A 16984-nucleotide genomic window follows, 5' to 3' on the forward strand; every position below is an offset into this window, starting at 1 on the left:
CCGGCTGGCGCACTGCAGCCGGCGCACCGCGCTGATCTGAAACCAGGAGCCAGGTGCTTCTCCTGGTCTCCCATGGGGTGCAGGGCCCAAGCACTTGGGCCATCCTCCACTGCACTCCAGCTGGCCTGGAAGAGGGGCAACCGGGACAGAATCCGGCACCCCGACCGGGACTAGAACCCAGTGTGCCAGCGCCACTAGGCGGAGGATTAGCCTATTGAGCCGCAGCGCCGGCCCGCTTGTTTACTTCTTCAAATCCCCCAAAGGCCAGGGCTGGGCCAGGGCCTAAACCAGGAATGAGGAACTCAATCCATGTCTCCCTCATGGGTAGCAGGGGCTCAACTACTTGAGCCCCCACCTGCCTTCTCCAGGAAGCTGGAACTGGGCTTCCACCTAGGTAGTCTGATGTGGAATGCAGGTATCCCAACCAGTTTCACTGCTGGGCCAAATGCCTACCCATGGCACCTCGGGTTGATACAAACTTCTTGAGAAGCAATTTGGCAATATACAAAAGCCCAGAAACTATTCTGCCCATTGGTCTTGTTACCCTGCCTCTAGGAATTTATCCTAAGACAACCAGATTTCTGTGACAAGATATACATTGCTTCATACTTAGAGTAATCACAGACAAAAGTGGAAACACAGGGGCCAGTGTGTGGAACAGCAGGTAAAGCCACCGCCCACAATGCTGGCATCCCACATGGGTGCCAGTTTGAGCCCCAGCTGCTCTACTTCTGATCCAGTTCCCTGCTAATGGCCTGGAAAAGCAGTGGAAGATGGCCTAAGTGTTTGGAACTTTGCAACTCACATGGGAGACCTGGGTGAAGCTCCTGACTCCTAGCTTCAACCTGGTCCAGTGCTGGGGGTGGAAGATCTCTGTCTTCCCCTCTCTATCTCCCTCTCCTACCCTCTGTAACTCTTTTCATTTTTAGAGTGGAAACATAAATGTCCAACACTATTATAATACGTAATGATACATCTATATAACAGAAATAAACAAATACTAAATATCATATTCTCAAACATGATTACATGAACAATTGCTTACAATGCGCTAATAGGGGAAGCATGGAGTTAAAACACACGCTAAGGGGCTATCTGACCAAAAAACTCAATTGTAAAATATAAAATAATCTTGGGGCCGGCACTGTGGTGCAGCGGATTAACACCCTGGCCTGAAACGCCGGCATCCCATATGAGTGCCAGTTCAAGTCCCGGCTGCTCCTCTTCCCTTCCAGCTCTCTGCTATGGCCTGGGATAGAAGAAGAAGATGGCCCAAGTCCTTGAGCCCCTGCACCTGCGTGGGAGACCCTGAAGAAGCTCCTGGCTTCGGATTGGCGCAGCTCCAGCCATTGCGGCCATATGGGGAGTGAACCAGTGGATGGAAGACCTTTGTCTCTCTGCCTCTCTGTGTAACTCTGATTTTCAAATAAATAAATCTTTTTAAAAAATGCACGTGTGTATTTGAATATATATATATATATAAAACAATCTTACAACTGAGAAGACAATCCCACTTAAAAACGGGCAACAGGTTTGAACAGACACTTCACCAAATATATGCAAATATATGTAAATGGCCAATGACCCCATGAAAAGATGCTCAACCTCAGCAGTCAGAGAAATGCAAATAAAACCAACAAATACCATTGCGCACCCTCTATATTGTCTCAGATTAAAGAGACAGCAACCAAATACGGCAAAGACGCCAAGCAACTGGGACACTCCTGCATCGCTAGCAGAAGCTTAAAATAACCCATAACTTGGGAAACAGAGTTTCAGGTTCTCATAGAGTTAAACATACTCTTCCCCCGTCACCCACTCCTAAGTATTTTAACCAACAGAGAGGACTACACGTCCACAAAAAGTACTCAAGTATGAATTTTCATCACAGCTTTATTCATAATAGCCCCAAACTGGTAACAACCCAAATGTTCACCAAGAAGTGAATGACTAAACAAATTATGACAATTACATACAATGAACTATTACGCAGCAGTAATAGGAGGAGTACAACTTGAAAGAATCTTAGAAAAAGCCTCCAGACACAAGACTGCACACACTCTATGTTTCAGTGATATGAACTAGAAAAGACAAAAGCAGTAAGTTTGGTAAACCAACCTCTCTGTCTTCACCATCCCCCCATTCTGACTTTCAAATAAGTAATGAAATATTAAAAAGATACATGACATATGGTTCTCAACAATGTAAAACATATAACTTACGAAAAAAGACTTGGAAGAAATAGAGGTTTTTTCCAATATTATTTAGCCTCTTCTTCATACTCTTCCCTTTTTCCAAATGTCTTACCATGAGTATACATTATTCTTATAAACAGAAAAACATGCTATATAAGGAATCAAAACAACATTTAGTATCAGGTTTTAAATGCTATTGGCAATGAAGCAAAGGAAACAAAATTGAATACAAAAATGAAGTCAATTATAAAAACAATATGTATGAAAGTAATTTAAGAAAATATTAACAATAATTCTCTTGGTCATGGAATTACAGGTGATTTTTTTCATCTTTCCATTTTTTTCTAATTTCCCCCCTACAATTGGCATCCATTAAACCAGGTCTGGCTGGAGAACTAGAGTGGATTGTATTGGCTTCAGACCAAAAGAATTAAGGTAATGGCACTGTGTGGTGCCAGGCACCTAGAAAACCCTCAGTGAACACTTGTGGCATTAACATAACTGAATACAGTGAGGGTCACTGGTGACTGTTCCCACTGTGCTTGCGCAGCCTGCATTTACCCAGCACCCACTGTGTCCAGTGACCTGCCCCAGAGCCTCGGTGGGTGCTGGAAGAGGAGGAGGCAAAGACCCTGACCTTGCTGTGTGGGACACCGTCTGCAGCAGAGAATGAACAGACACCCAGGAAAACAGACAATGTGTCCAGAGCTGCAGCCGGTGGATCCACCTAGCCTGAAAGGATGGGTGTCCTGTCCACGCCCACTCCATCTCAGAAATCCCAGGTGGGCTTCTCTCCTCTGCACCCCTGTTTCTCCTCCCAGCTCCTCAATGCCTGCTCTTGCCTTCTGCCGAGCTGAAACCAACAGGCCCAGGAGAGCCAGCTCCTGCCTCCCCATCCCAGGAGGGGCAAGGATGAAGGCTCAGGAACTCCTAGATTCTTTGTCATGTGACCACAGTCGACTGCACAGAGGTGTGATCATTTTGTCCGCATGCAAGCAGGGAAGCCAGTAAGAAGAGAAAGGGGACCCGCGTTGGCCCAGCGGTTAAGACACATGGCCCACATGGCCCAGCATGACCACATCCGGCATCAGAGGGCCTGGGTTCCAGTCCCACTTCTACAACTGACTTCAGTTTCCTGCTAACGTGCACCATAGGAGGTAGAAGGTGGTGGCTAGGTAGTCAGGTCCCTGCCACCCACATGGGAGACCGTGACTGAGGTCCTGGCTCCCAATTTCAGCCCAGCCCAGCCCTGGCTATTGCAGTCAACTGTGGCACAAACCAGTGAACGGAAGGTCTCTATCTCTCTGCTTTTCAAATCATTTTGTTGTTATTAAAGAAAGAGAGCTCCCTTAGCTTGCTCTAAACGTGCTCATCAAGGAAGGCTGGGAAGAACACGATGTTCTCTGGCCAAGTGCAACGGTCTCTTCACCAGCAAGCAGCTAACAGGCACGAGGAGAAGCTCCAAGGCCTTCCGATGGTCCCAGCCAAGTTTGCTGGTTCACCAGACACCACAACAGGAACACGCGGTGTGGACAGGGACTCACAGTGGTCATATTTCAGACATCAGAACATTCCCTGGCTGGCCCCACCTCCACCTGCAATTACATCAAGACCAGTGGGACTACAACAAGATGTTACATTGAAGTTTCACACCGTGATACAATAGACACGCCACTCCAGAGTTAGATGCCAAAAGAAGAGACGTATTTTCAAGGAAAGAGCCAAAACCTTATTATAGAACTCAATCTTCACACCCACACCCTCACTGGAGGTATAAAACAGTCTGGCTTGTGGGAAAGATGTATTTTTGAAAAGAAAACAATTACTGACATGCTGTGCGCTTCACTGCATCCCAGAGGGGGAAGAGAGGTGCCTACCTTCTCTCAAACACAGTGGAAGGGATTTGAGAGATGGCTCAGCAAGCCTGATGCATGTCCCCTGTGATGACGGGGGCACAGTGGACTGGTGCTGGACCCCAGCCTGGACATCCGAGAGGCAGGGAGACGAGGACTGCTGGGCTGTTCCCACCATAGAAGGAGATGTTTTACAGCCTTGGCACTGACTTGTAAACTCTCAGACTGCGTCTGGGAAGGGACGCCTGGAATCTGCCCTTGTAGCCAACGTGAGCCAGTGGTTCCGGAGTGAGCAGGTGTGGTCACGCTGGCTCTGTCCGAGAGTCTACTTGAGAGACGAGCAATCCTCAAGCAGAGAGAAACTTCAAGGCTCGCCAGTTCCTGTGAAGAGTGCTGTTTATGTGCTGTAGACAAGCGACACCTGCACGAGAGCTGAAAGGAAGAGATGGGGAACTGTAGGGGCCAGCGCTGTGGCATAAGTAGGTTAACCGTCTGCCTGCAGCCCCAAAGCCCCAGCATCCCCTATGGGCACTGGTTCGAATCCCAGCTGTTCCACTTCCAATCCAGCTCTCTGCTATGGCCTGGGAAAGCAGAAGATGGCCCAAGTCTTTGGGCCCCTGCACCCACGTGGGAGACCCAGATGCAGCTCCTGGCTCCAGATAGGCCCCAGCTCCGACCATTGTAGCCTTTTGGGGAATGAACCGGCAGATGAAAGACCTTTCTCTGTGTCTCTGCCTCGGTCTGTAACTCTGACTCTCAAGTAAATAAATAAAATCTTTGGCGGGGGGGAGGGAGGGGGAGCGTACCCAAGAACAAACTTCAGTGGCCAGCTTTCCATACTGCCAGTTCCCACCTCTCCAACACCTGCCTGTTACAACACCAAAGGGGCTGTGACACTGATTATGGGGCTAGAGGAGGACGCACCAACAAATAAAGAAGCCATCTGCTGCCCCATCTCCTCTTCTACAACAGGCTTCCTGCCCGCAGTGGTCCTAACTGCGGAACTGTGGCATTGCGTGGGCCCAAGCGTTCCAACATCTGGACTGAGACAGCGTTCGGTGACTTAGAGTAACTACCAGATTTTTTACCATCCAAGAGTGAGCCAAAAAATCATGGATCCACGCGAGTTTCCAACAGGAAGAGGGGAGGACTTTCCTCCGTGAATCCCTTTGGAGAGGGCCATGGAAATGCAAAGAGCATGGCTGCAGGATTCCATCTCAGGGCCCTGACGGTTCAAACGTCACCCCCAGCACACACTGCACACACCATGCGGTCCACGGCTCTTCCAAAACCAAGGGATGCTCCTCCCCTCGGCTGAACTCAAGTTGGGTAACTCATAGAGAAGTACAGGCTGGCCGATGAACAGTGCTCAGAGGGACAGAGAGGAGGCCCCCAGGGGTGGCGAGCAGCACTGCGGATTGGGAAACTCTACAAAGGAAAGCCGGAGACCATCTGAGCCACCATAGCTCTTCTCAGATCCTGGATATCCTACAACCAAAACCAAAGGTCCAGAAAGTTCTGCCGACAGCACCAAAAGAGAAGAGTAATGGAGAGACTATGGCTTGGAGTGGGGAACGGAGGAAAGAAGGGCCAGTGTTGCAGTGAACCCTGCTCAGGTGTCAGTACCTGTCCCACACCGCATCTCTTCTCTGCCATTGTCACACTACGCAAGGCTGCTTCCCCATTTACAGAGGAGACCCTGAGCCCCGCAGATGGGCAGTGGTTTCGTGTCCACGGCTGTTGGAAGAGGCCATCTCCCTTCCATCCTACGAGGCTGCCTTCCCATGCTGTTAAAGCTTCTATAGTGACTCCCGTGGGAAAGGCAACGTGAGGGCTACCTGGCTGATGTCTCTGTGAGTGACCCAGGAAACCAACACAAGACAACAATGCGCTCCGTGCCCCAGTCTCAGAACCCAGATCTCTACTAGAAGTCCCCCCTTGACAACGAGCTGCACGTGAGTGGTCACCAAGAGGGGCCTCTAACACAGCGACGGAGCTGACAGTTCCTATCGCCTGTGCTTTCACGGCACCTTGTCTACGTTTAGACACCTAAGTACCACTGAGTGACAACCGCCGGCGGGACTGCACCCAGTAGCACGCTGAGCAGTTTGCAGCCCTGAGCTACAGGCTGCACCACAGAGCCCAGGTCGGGAAGTAGGGTAGGCCATCTGCGCTTGTGTAAGCCAGTCACTCAGACCACGACAAGATCACCTGACACTGCATTAATCAGAAAATGCCCCCATTATGAAGTGATGCACAGCTATAGTTTGACAGAAACCACAAACCGAAAAATGTGGAATATTTACCATCTAGCTCCTTACAGAAAAAGTGTGTCTTGAGGTAACATTAATTATTGAGTTCTTGCTATAAGCCATACTCTTCTTAATACATTACTTGGGGGGCCAGCACCATGGCGTAGCAGGTAAAGCCACCACCTGCAGTACTGGCATCCCATTTGGGCGCCGGTTTGAGTCCCGGCCGCTCCACTTCTGATCCAGCTCTCTGCCTGGGAAAGCAGAAGATGGCCCACATCTTTGGGCTCCTGCACCTGCATGGGAGACCCAGAAGAAAATCCTGGCTTCGAATTGGCACAGCTAGCTTGCTTGCTTGCTCACTTGCTCTCTCTCTCTGCCTCTCCTTCTCAGTGTAACTCTTCAAATAAATAAATACATTTTTTTAAAAAAAGTACATTACTTGCCAACCCTCCCAAGGCCCTGGGAGACTGATGCCACCCTCTCACTGCTCGGCTTCCACAGATGAGGTAACAGGGGCTGAGGAGGGTTGAGCAGCAGTTTGCTCCAAGTCAAATGTGGCGAAGAACTTGAACCTGCCAGCCTCATTCTGGATTCTGTTCCTCTATTCCCTAAGCTGCCCTGCTGCCCTGCCACTGTGGACTCCATTGTCTTTGCAGTCAGCACCTTATTAGGTATAAACAAGAATGTTTATACCAGAAACAGATCCAAAAAAGGGGGGATGGAAGGAGTCTTCAGAGGATTTGTCCTCGTTTTACATTTTTACCCACAGCAGTATTTTACCCACGGCAGTCTGCTATGCCCAAGCGTGTGGTATGCTAAGATGCTCTGCAGGCTGTGATGGGCACTGGGTGACAGCTGACCCCCAGTCCCCGTGACTCAGCAGAGAGCAGCGGGCGGGCACGGGACACGCAGAGGCTGTGGGAACATCCCGTCAGTACACGAGCTTCTCACGCCCCCAGAGGAGCCCAGATTGGCTCCTTGGTGTTAAGCATCAAGCACAGGCAACCTGGGAAGTGAGAAGGGGGTCTCCTCCACCACGAGGTGGACAAAAAGAAATCAGCTGCTGAAACCAATCCCCGCTCTTGCGTCCTCCTTCCTCTCACGAAGTCTAGGACTGATTCCTGCTTGACCCAGGGAAAACTGCGGCGATATTTTCACAGCTGACAGCTGGTGTAGCACAGGTACTTGTCAGGGAGAAGGGATGCCTGGGCCACAGCGGACAGAGGAAGTCCTGGGTGTCGGGTGGGGTGTGCGTCAGGTGCTAACCCTCTAGCAGTCGGATTGCCCAGAGGCAGCAGAGAGTCCTGGGTAAGGGACCCAGGAGGCTGGCTTGGGACACTGGGGAGGGACCATAGGATGCCAGGATCACGTATCTTGATATAAAATACAGTTGTACCTGGACATCCCAGCTGAACTCTGGCCCCGAGTGGAAATTTTCACTGACAGTGGCCGTAACCATCACAGAGGCTAGTACTTGCCAGACGCACCCGCTCAGGTGAGCTACCTCGTGTGCTGGTCGAATGTGACTTCCTGGGCCTCCTGGAGAGAGGCCCCAAAGCTGTGCATTGTCACCTGTGCCCTCCACCCCTGTGATCTGACGCGTTCAGAAGACAGCCGCCCAACCGCACGTTTCCCCAACGCAAGCCCCCGGGCCCACCCCGGCCCTTCTGAGTCAGAAGCTGCATCACCCAGTTCTCAGCGGTGGGGTGGGGGTGGGGGTGGGGGTGGGGGGAGTTCAGTGCAGCCCCCATTTCATAACAAGGAAACAAGTTTCTCCCAGAGGAGCCTGATCTGAGGGCAGGTGGTGAAAGTAGGGGCCAGAACCAAGGTCTCCCAGGACAGCAGTGTCTGCCCCTCCATGGGCCCCAAAGACAGCATGGACACAGTAACCACCCACCAGTCCTGTTAGGGAAGCACTGGACGAGGGAAGCAGGCTGACCCTTATTTTGCAGAGGATCTCAGCGCAGGGAGGCGACTTTCTCCAGGATCCAGCAATTCAGCCACGGTGGCAGCAAAGGCACAAAGCAGGCTCCTCCGGGCTCCACCTGCAGGCGCCACCTCCGCTCCTCCTCCACCCCGGGGCCTTGTCCAGCAGGCCTCCCCGGGTGAGTCAAACACCCCTGTGAGAAGCAAACGCGTTTCCCTTTACACACCGACTACAAAGGGAAGAAAAAGCCCAGGCCGGACCGTACCCTTGGGCAGACTCCTGCTCAGCTCTTTAGTAGGCTGACTGCTTTCCCTGGCCTTCTAGAAAGATCTTAACCAGTTCTATTTATAGTTGACCCAGAGAGCGCCAATTCCTTCCTTCCCGGTCTCCTGCGGCCCCTACCATTAGACGGCCACAGCTCTGAAGGGTGTGGGCAAAGCGGGGGTTCAAACACTTTGGGCTGCTCACCCCAAAGCCTCAAAGCCATCACAGTGCCTTTCACCTGCTCTGCTAGTGCACACTGCTTCCCCCACCTCCCACGTTGCACGCGCATTTTTTTTTTTTTTGGACAGAGTTAGACAGTGAGAGAGAGAGAAAGGTCTTCCTTCCGTTGGTTCACCCTCCAAATGGCTACCACGGCCGGCACTGCACCGATCTGAAGCCAGGAGCCAGGTGCTTCCTCCTGGTCTCCCATGCGCGTGCAGGGCCCAAGCACTTGGGCCATCCTCCACTGCACTCCCGGGCCACAGCAGAGAGCTGGACTGGAGGAGGAGTGACCGGGACAGAATTCGGCATCCCAACTGGCACTAGAACCCGGTGTGCCAGCGCCGCAGGTCGAGGATTAGCCTAGTGAGCCACGGCGCGCCGGCCTGCACGCACATTTCTAAGTTAATTGCCAGCCCTCAGTGCTGTGGAATTAATTGCCTCTGCAGCTGACCTCTCCTCTGGCCGTTGGGGCACAGGGCAGATGGACCCAGAGTCACCTGGGCAGAGCGCAAGATGCCTGCTCAGTGGCAGGAGGCCTCTTGGCGGAGGCGGGGCTTGTTGGAGCCCGCCCACACGCTCTCGTCTCAGCGCTGCCTTTCCGCTGGGTTGAGCCCATTTTCGGGGTCCGCGGTCACGCCTGGAAGCCACCTCGAGGTAGTGTCCGAGGTGACAGCCGTCTTCTGCTAGTCCTCCGCGCGTGATTCATGGGGGAGCTCTAAGTGCATTTTATTTTCTCATAACCATCGCTCTCTGCCAGTCCATTACAGATGAACTAAGATCCGGACGAGTGGTGAACCCTTATGAAAGATTACCCCTGTGTGCCCAAAATGACCACCCTGACCTTAGCAGCATTAATCCCTGGCCCACTTTTGCTGAATGTGTCATATATCCTCAGGTCGCCGGCACAAAATATACTGGTTCAGTGCATTTCTCTGTCTGTATTAAGCAACCTGTATGTATGGTTTAATCACGAGTGTGAACCTGCAGACGTAAATCACAACCTGTGCGTACTGGAATTAAAAAGCAGGATGAACTGTCCAAAGGTCATCTAATCCGTCCCCCTGCATCTCCAAAGGCATTGCCTAAATCATTCCAGGAAGACTCACATGTGGCCTCTTGGCGGAAAAAAAAAAAAAAAAAAAAAAAGTTTCCCCCCAGGAAGGAGATGCCAAGCCTTTCTCTGCACTCTCTCGTGGTATTTAGCAGGTCCTGTGAAGGGCCTCGCACCACCGTGATGAATTTTCCCCCTTTTCTCCAGTGTGGATGGAAAACAGCCCACCAAGTAAGACCCATCTACCATCAGTAAATTATGAGGCAGGGCTCATGTTTACACTCCTATTGTTCCATCAAGACATCTGTTTATTTAATTGATGGCCTCTGCCGTCTTTAAAGGTTACTCTGATATTTAGCAGGGGGTTGAGAAAGCCTGGGAAGTGATAAATTATACCTGCATTTACTCTCCTCCAGACCACGGCCATGGTACAGTTGCAAACGCTTAGAGGCTCCGTGTTGCTGAAATCATTCGTCTCTATGCAAAGTCACCAGGGACCCTCCTTGCCAGACTTCATGATCTCACCCTGGTTCTGCATGTGGCTTAAACTCCGGACACCCTTCAGTGAAAGAACCAGGTGTGCAGCGCCTAGAGAAGTAAGACACCCAGGGCATAGAACGCTGGTGCCAGGTATCAGATGTGCGTGGATCCCTCACATTCCCCTCTCTGTGGCCAACCAAGTGGCTCGAAGTAACACCCACGTGTTGTCCGCCAGTTCCAACGCTCAGAGCTCCTACAGCCCAGGCATTGGCCAGGCTGTGCTCCTTTCCAGAAGCTCAAGGGGAGAATCCACTCTTGCGTTTTCCAGCTTCCAGAAGCTGCCTGCGACCGACTCTTCCGCCTCACCCTCGGGCTTTCAGAGCCCCTGGGATCCTACTGGAACCAGAGGGAGCGTGCAGATCCATCCCCCTGTCTGCGGGTCAGCTGATTAGAAACCTTAACCCCTGCTTGTTACACAGCACAGTAGGCACAGTGTACAGCACGGGGCTGTCACACAGCACAGTAGGCACAGTGTACAGCACGGGGCTCTAATGCTGCCTGCCGCAGCCCCGAGCTGATAGGATCAGGGTCAGCCGACAGAAACTCCTGGAAAGTCCAATTTCAGCCCAGTCCAAAAGTTCAGGAACTAAAGAAGTCTTTAAAAGAGGGAGAATTGCCTGCTGTTGAAGACAGTGGATTTCTGGTTCTTAGAGGGTCTCAAGCTTAGGCCACAGAGGTGCTTCACCAAAAAGAAGTGGTTACTGCAGACCAAGCACTCTGCTAAACACTCGTCGTATGTTGCATTACCTGTCTCTGAAGTTCTACTAAGCACAAGCTACTACTTTAGAGAAGAGAAACATGCTCAGAGACGCAGGTGAGAATCCCAGCTGCACCTGGTATTAGCTGCATAACCTTAGGCAAGTTAAACTCACCAATCCTCATCTGTAAAATGGGTGGATAGTGATGAGGCTCGGATGTGATAAGAGTAGCATGCAATACATTCATTTGTTGGATGATGTATAAAGTACCCTTAGCAGTGTCCAGCTCATTGCAAGGCTCAGCAGCTGTCCCATAGTTCAGGCTACGAGGATGGAGCAGACGCCCCGGGAGTCTCCTTAGTCCTCCAGGAGCCCAGGCTCAGAGCCTCGGGCAGCCAGGTGGCTCCCACATGCCCCTGACCCTCTGGCTGATTGGACTAGCAGCGGCCAGTAGAGTTGAGCCCAATTAACAGACAGTCTCTGTCAGTCATTTGGAATCAGGCCCCACACGCAGACATCAACCTATTGCATGGAGTCCTCTTTCCTGGACATTGGTTGTCCACTCTGCACTGAGAAGCAGAAAGAAATTCCTCCCGGAGACTGGGGATGGAGGCAGCTGCCCAGAAAGGAGCAGGGAGCAGGGAGGGAGGGGCTGGGCAGCTCTCCACACGCCCCTTCCCTCCCCTTGGAACCTACCCTATCCCCGTTCCAGGGGGTCTGGGAAAACCCTGTGTCCTCCCCTTGTGTCCTTCTGTCTCGGTGCAGTGGCCTTGAGTGGGTGTCTGTTACAACCACAGCACAACGTGCAGGTGCTCACAAGCAGTGCTGGCTGCGAGCAGGAAGGGGCTCCAACCTCTCTCTCTCTACCCATCAAAGGCACAGTGGTGCAGTGGTCAGATAGCCCACCCAGGTAACTCTGAACCATAGCAGGGCCAGGGCCAGGGCCAGGGCCAGGGCCAGCGCCAGCACCAGCACCAGCACCAGCACCAGCACCAGCACCAGCACCAGCACCAGCACCAGCACCAGCACCAGCACCGAGACCTCCCAGCTGACTGGGCTGAACTCTTCCCTCCACCCCTGGCTTTCTCCAAATCTGTGTCTTCAGCTCCAGTTCCAAGAGTTTCAGAAGCCAATAGGACTGGGAAGGGTCCCAGGGCCTTGGAAGGAGTTCAATGGAATTTTCACATTGGGAGACCAAAAGCAGCCATTCAAGGGGCTAATTGCAAGGCAGGATCTGGACGGCTGCCAGGGGCACCTGGATCTGCCTGGATGAGGCTGGGAAAGAGAGGAGCCAGAAGTTCATTTGCATATATGCAAACGAGGCCATCCACAGCTGTCCAGAGCCACCTCTGCTTGGAGCGCCCAGCTCAACGCCTGGGCCTGCTTCCATCTGTCTACTCAGCCTTGGAAGAAAGAGAGACAGCCTTGCCACAGCTCCCACAGCAAGATTACAAGGACAGAGTCATCCCAGCACCCTGGGCTACAGCAAGAAGCGTTAGCCTGACAGAGGAGGACTGCGTCTCTCTGCTGCGGTTTCTCTGGGGGCAGAAGGCAGCTGGAGATGCAGGATTCTATCAGGGGCTCCCTGCACCTGCAGGAGAGCCACACCACCCCCACCCCTCTCTCACCTCCCTTCTCCACCTCCAGCCTGGGCAGGAGGAAGAGCACTGGGAATGGTCTGTGACTGGTGAGGCTTGAGCCAAGGCCCAGCCCAGAGGCAGGATTCGCTGGTATCATCAGCGAGTCTCCACCTCCGGTTTCCCTTCTATGAAATCCAGGGGAGGGTGGCCAGGGGATCAGAATTCGTGCTTTTAGCCGAGGAACCCTTTCCCCAACAGAATCTTGCGCTGCACCTGTCGACAAAAGCAGGGCTGCCGTGGCTGGCGCCGCGCCACGTGTGCACCAGCGGCCTCTGGCCCTGTCGTCCCGCGGCGCTCTGCAGGCCAGCGGAGCTCGCGGGAACAGCTCTGGCTCCCTGGCCCCGAAGGCCCTTCCTGCTGCCGAGCCAGCCATGGCTGCCTGACGAGAGTGGGGAGGAAAGAGCCATGGGCGAGGAAGGGCCAATTCGATTTTTTCTTTTTTTGTTTGAGAGGCAGAGAGAGCTCCAGTCCATTCCCCAGATACCTGCATCAGAAAATGAGCCAGGAGCTGGGAACCCAGTCTAGGTCTCCTATGAGGGTGGCAGGGTCCCAACTACTTGGGCCATCACCTGGTGCATCCCAGGGTGTGCATTACCAGGAAGCTGGAGTCCAGAGTGAAGCCAGGACTCAGACCCAGGCATCCCAATTTAGGCTGGGAGGAGACAGGGCCAGTGGTGTCTTAGCCGCTGCTCCAAGTGCCCACCCAGACTGAGACTTCTCACGGCAAACCCCGAGACTTGCAGATGAACGTGCACCCCAATTCATGCTCCTAGCACTGCACTCAGGAAAACGCCAGCAGAGACCCTCCATGCACAGCTGTGCGGGCCCCGGGACACCAGCACAGCTGATTCCTGAGCACAGAGAGCTGGGAAGGAGGGCAGGCAGCCTCACCTGTGGGCCCTTAGCCTCCCTGCCTGGGTCTGTCAGGTGTTTTCCGCCCACCCCCATTACTGCCCTCCATCTCTCTCCCTCCGCACCTGCCCAGTCCTGCAGATTCCTTCCCTGGGAAAGCGCAAGAACAATAGGTGGGAAAGGGGATCGGGTATCCTGGAGGGGACTGCCCCCCCCAGCATACAGATGGTTAATCCCTAAGCAGTCCTGGGCGCTCCTTTCACCCCCTCCCCTCGGAGTCCACCCTGCACCATGCTCTTCTGGCTCTCTGGTTTGTTGGGGCCGGCTCCAGACTAGGGTGGGGCCCGGCAGTCGCTCCTCCTCTCTGCCTCAGTTTCCTCCTCTGGGAGGTGAAGGGTTGCAATGACAAAGGTGGGGTCGGAGGGTTAAGCTTTTGAGATGTTGCACATCCTTTTAAGAATCTGACGGAAGCCAGGCAGGTGCACCCCCCCCCCACACACACACACAAGCTCAAGGACTCTTGAAGTTCATTCGTGGACCAGAGACAGATTGCACCGGGGTCTTGGTGGTGGTCGCGCTCTCTGTCTCTGACGGTGGGCCCAGCTCCTTTACACCATCCCGGCTGCACCCCCTCATGCCTGGGGGAGGCGGGACACCACAGGGGTCACGGTGGGGTGCAGCCGGGCCAGGCGGCCACGTGCGCTGCCAGCCTCTCCATGCTGCTGGCCCAGGAGCCCAGCTCTCTGCACAGCTTCCCCAGCCTGCTGCAGCTGCCTGAGAGGTGCAGACGGAGCAGGTAGAAGAGGAGACAGAACAAGGGGAGGCCGAGGACAGAGCACAGGGGCTGCAGCTGCTTCCCCACCGCCACCATCTTAACCCCCCACCCGAGGGGCTCGGGCTAGCCTGTGCCACCCCCACGTACCTTCAGTGGCTGGCCTGGGCCCGCAAGTCCCGCCTCCCACAGTTGTCAGTCAGCAGCAAGCTCCAAGTGACGGGAGCCTTGGTCTGAGAGCGGGGGCTTCCTCACTCCCTCCTGGAAGCCAGCCTGCTGGGTGCTGCTCACAACACGACCCTGCCCCGGGAGCCTCCTACTGCTCGCCGTTGCTTCCGGTGGAGGCGGCCACTTCCTCCCTCGGGCGCTCAGTCAGACCTGCCCCAGGTGCTCCTGCCTCAGCCTCAACTTCTCCCCAGCCCCTGGCTGGCCTGGCCCATCAGCCATGTTTTCTCATCTCCACAGATGTCTGGAATAAACCATTCTCTCCCTCCTCTTGCCACCATCCATGGCCCAAATTAGCTCCCAGGCCACCCTCCTCCTCCCTGCTGGCCTCCTGGCTTTCTCTCCAGGTGGAACCCTCTCCTCCATCTCTCAAACACTCTCTGCCTGTTCTGCGACCTTGGCCATGTTCTTTGACAGGTGCAGGGCCAAGAGCTTTACCTAAATCATCTCATTAGACCTTCCCAAAAACACAGGACGGAAGGTGGATGTCATTCTCTCCACTAAGATAGAAAGGCAAAACTAAAGTGTTCAGAGGAATGGATAAGGACGATGTGATACACAGGCACACACACCCACACAGTGGCACAGTCCTCACCTATGCAAAAGAATGAAAGTCTGTCTTCCGCAGCTCCCTGGATGGAACTGGGGGATGTGAAGTGAGACCAGTGAGGCACAGAGAGACAGATACCACCTGTCCACGCTTATATGGAGAAGCTAAGAAATTGATCTCACAGCAGTAGAGAGTAGAGTGTTATGGGAGCCAGGACGCGCAGGGGAGGGAGGACAGGGCTGGCTAATGGCTGCAGGGATGCAGTGGGGTGGGAGAAATACCCTCTAATGCTCTACAGCACACAAGAGCCCCGGTGGTGAACAATTAGTCGTATTTTTCAAAATAGCTAATAGAGGGATTCTGAGTGTTCCCCACACAGAGAAGTGACAGCTGTCCGAGGTGACAGGTGCACCAATTACCCTAATCTTACCATTACACACTGTATGGGTGTTGACGTATCATACCGTACCCAGTAACGATGTTCAATTATTGTCAATTAAAAATTATGAAATACCTTTCGAAAGAGAGCAGGAAGAAGCCAAGCCTCATCTCCCTGACCCCCAAGGTCACGCCCTTCCTCTGCCCTCTTCCACTACCTGTGTTTCTTGGGGGGACTGAGGTCATGAGGGCTGATCTTGTTGACTTTCCATCCCAGGATGCAGCCATTGCCACAGCAATGGGGGAGGGGTGTTAGGAGAAGGATGAGAGGGGAAGAGTCGAGTGTCCCAGGCACCATCACATGCGATTATGTTCAAACTCGCAGCAACCTTGAAAAGCAGGCATCACTATCCCCATTTCACAGATGAGGAAACTGAGGCCCACAGAGGTCAAGGGCTGTGCCCACTGCTAATCAGCATGGTCCTCTTTCCTCGAAGTGCTCACAGGTACCCGAAGTCCCTCCCACCGCCATCTCACGGTGCACGCCAAGGCCGGGATGAGCTCTCCTCCTGAATGTGCTTTCTCACTCCTTTAGACGATCAGAAATGTACTCCCTGGGCCAACAAATTGGGCCTCAGGGCATCATTAAAAGCCTTCAGGAGGGGCCGGTGCTGCGGCTCACTAGGCTAATCCTCTGCATTGCGGCGCCGGCACACCGGGTTCTAGTCCCGGTCGGGGCGCCGGATTCTGTCCCGGTTGCCCCTCTTCCAGGCCAGCTCTCTGCTGTGGCCCGGGAGTGCAGTGGAGGATGGCCCAGGTGCTTGGGCCCTGCATCCCATGGGAGACCAGGAAAAGCACCTGGCTCCTGCCATCGGATTAGCGCGGTGCACCGGCCACAGCGTGCTGGCTGCAGCGGCCATTGGAGGGTGAACCAATGGCAAAGGAAGACCTTTCTCTCTCTGTGTCTCTCTCTCTCTCTCACTGTCCACTCTGCCTGTCAAAAAATAAAAAAAAAGCCTTCGGGAGTGCATGCCCATTTTTCGACGGCCTCCTAGAGGACAGCTCATGACTGGACGCCGAGACAGAAGCACAACTGGAAGATGGCCCTGGAAGCGGCCCTCCGCTCCTCCGCAGTGGGCGCCCGTCAGAGAAGGTGGCCTTGATTCCCACGCAGGCGCTTCCGCCAGAGGCTCCGGGGAGCCGTGGTCCTCGGCCACGCTGTCAGTTGCTCTTCACACACAGCCGAAGCCCACGGGCCCCCGCCCGGGAGCGGACCTCACCCGCAGCATCCTCCCAGGGACCTGCACGAGCTCTGTAAGGAGAAAGCTGGTCCTCCCCACCCGCAAGAACGTGGAGGTCATTTTCATACTTTATCATTTCTTCAAGTGCATAGATTCCCTTAGGAGGAACACAGGGTGGCCCACTTCATACAGGGCCTGTTAGGAAGGCAGTGGGCTTTACCACCCTAACAGGGACACGGCCAGAGCCAGCCGGCCCGGCTCTTCCCAGCCCACAGCACAGCTGCCTGGGCCCCCAGGGGCTGGCGGCGGGCGGGGAGGGGG

The 16984-nt window shown here is 53.9% G+C and overlaps 1 long non-coding RNA gene across 2 annotated transcripts; it reads right to left on the reverse strand.

Moving 5' to 3' along the window:
* Positions 1-1875: 1875 nt before the first annotated feature.
* Positions 1876-15075, reverse strand: LOC149120102 (uncharacterized). Of its 2 annotated transcripts, XR_016226570.1 has the most exons (3): positions 14420-14781; positions 8201-8423; positions 1876-4480 (listed from the first exon to the last, which is right to left on the reverse strand). It is a non-coding gene; the product is annotated as an uncharacterized LOC149120102 (long non-coding RNA). The 2 variants fall into 2 exon arrangements; XR_016226569.1 differs by lacking the exon at positions 8201-8423 and having other exon boundaries at positions 14420-15075.
* Between the last annotated feature and the right edge of the window lie 1909 nt (positions 15076-16984).

Source organism: Oryctolagus cuniculus, chromosome 20 (genome assembly GCF_051225735.1).
Source record: "Oryctolagus cuniculus isolate XC-2025 breed Fujian yellow rabbit chromosome 20, ASM5122573v1, whole genome shotgun sequence".
Classification (NCBI taxonomy): domain Eukaryota; kingdom Metazoa; phylum Chordata; class Mammalia; order Lagomorpha; family Leporidae; genus Oryctolagus; species Oryctolagus cuniculus.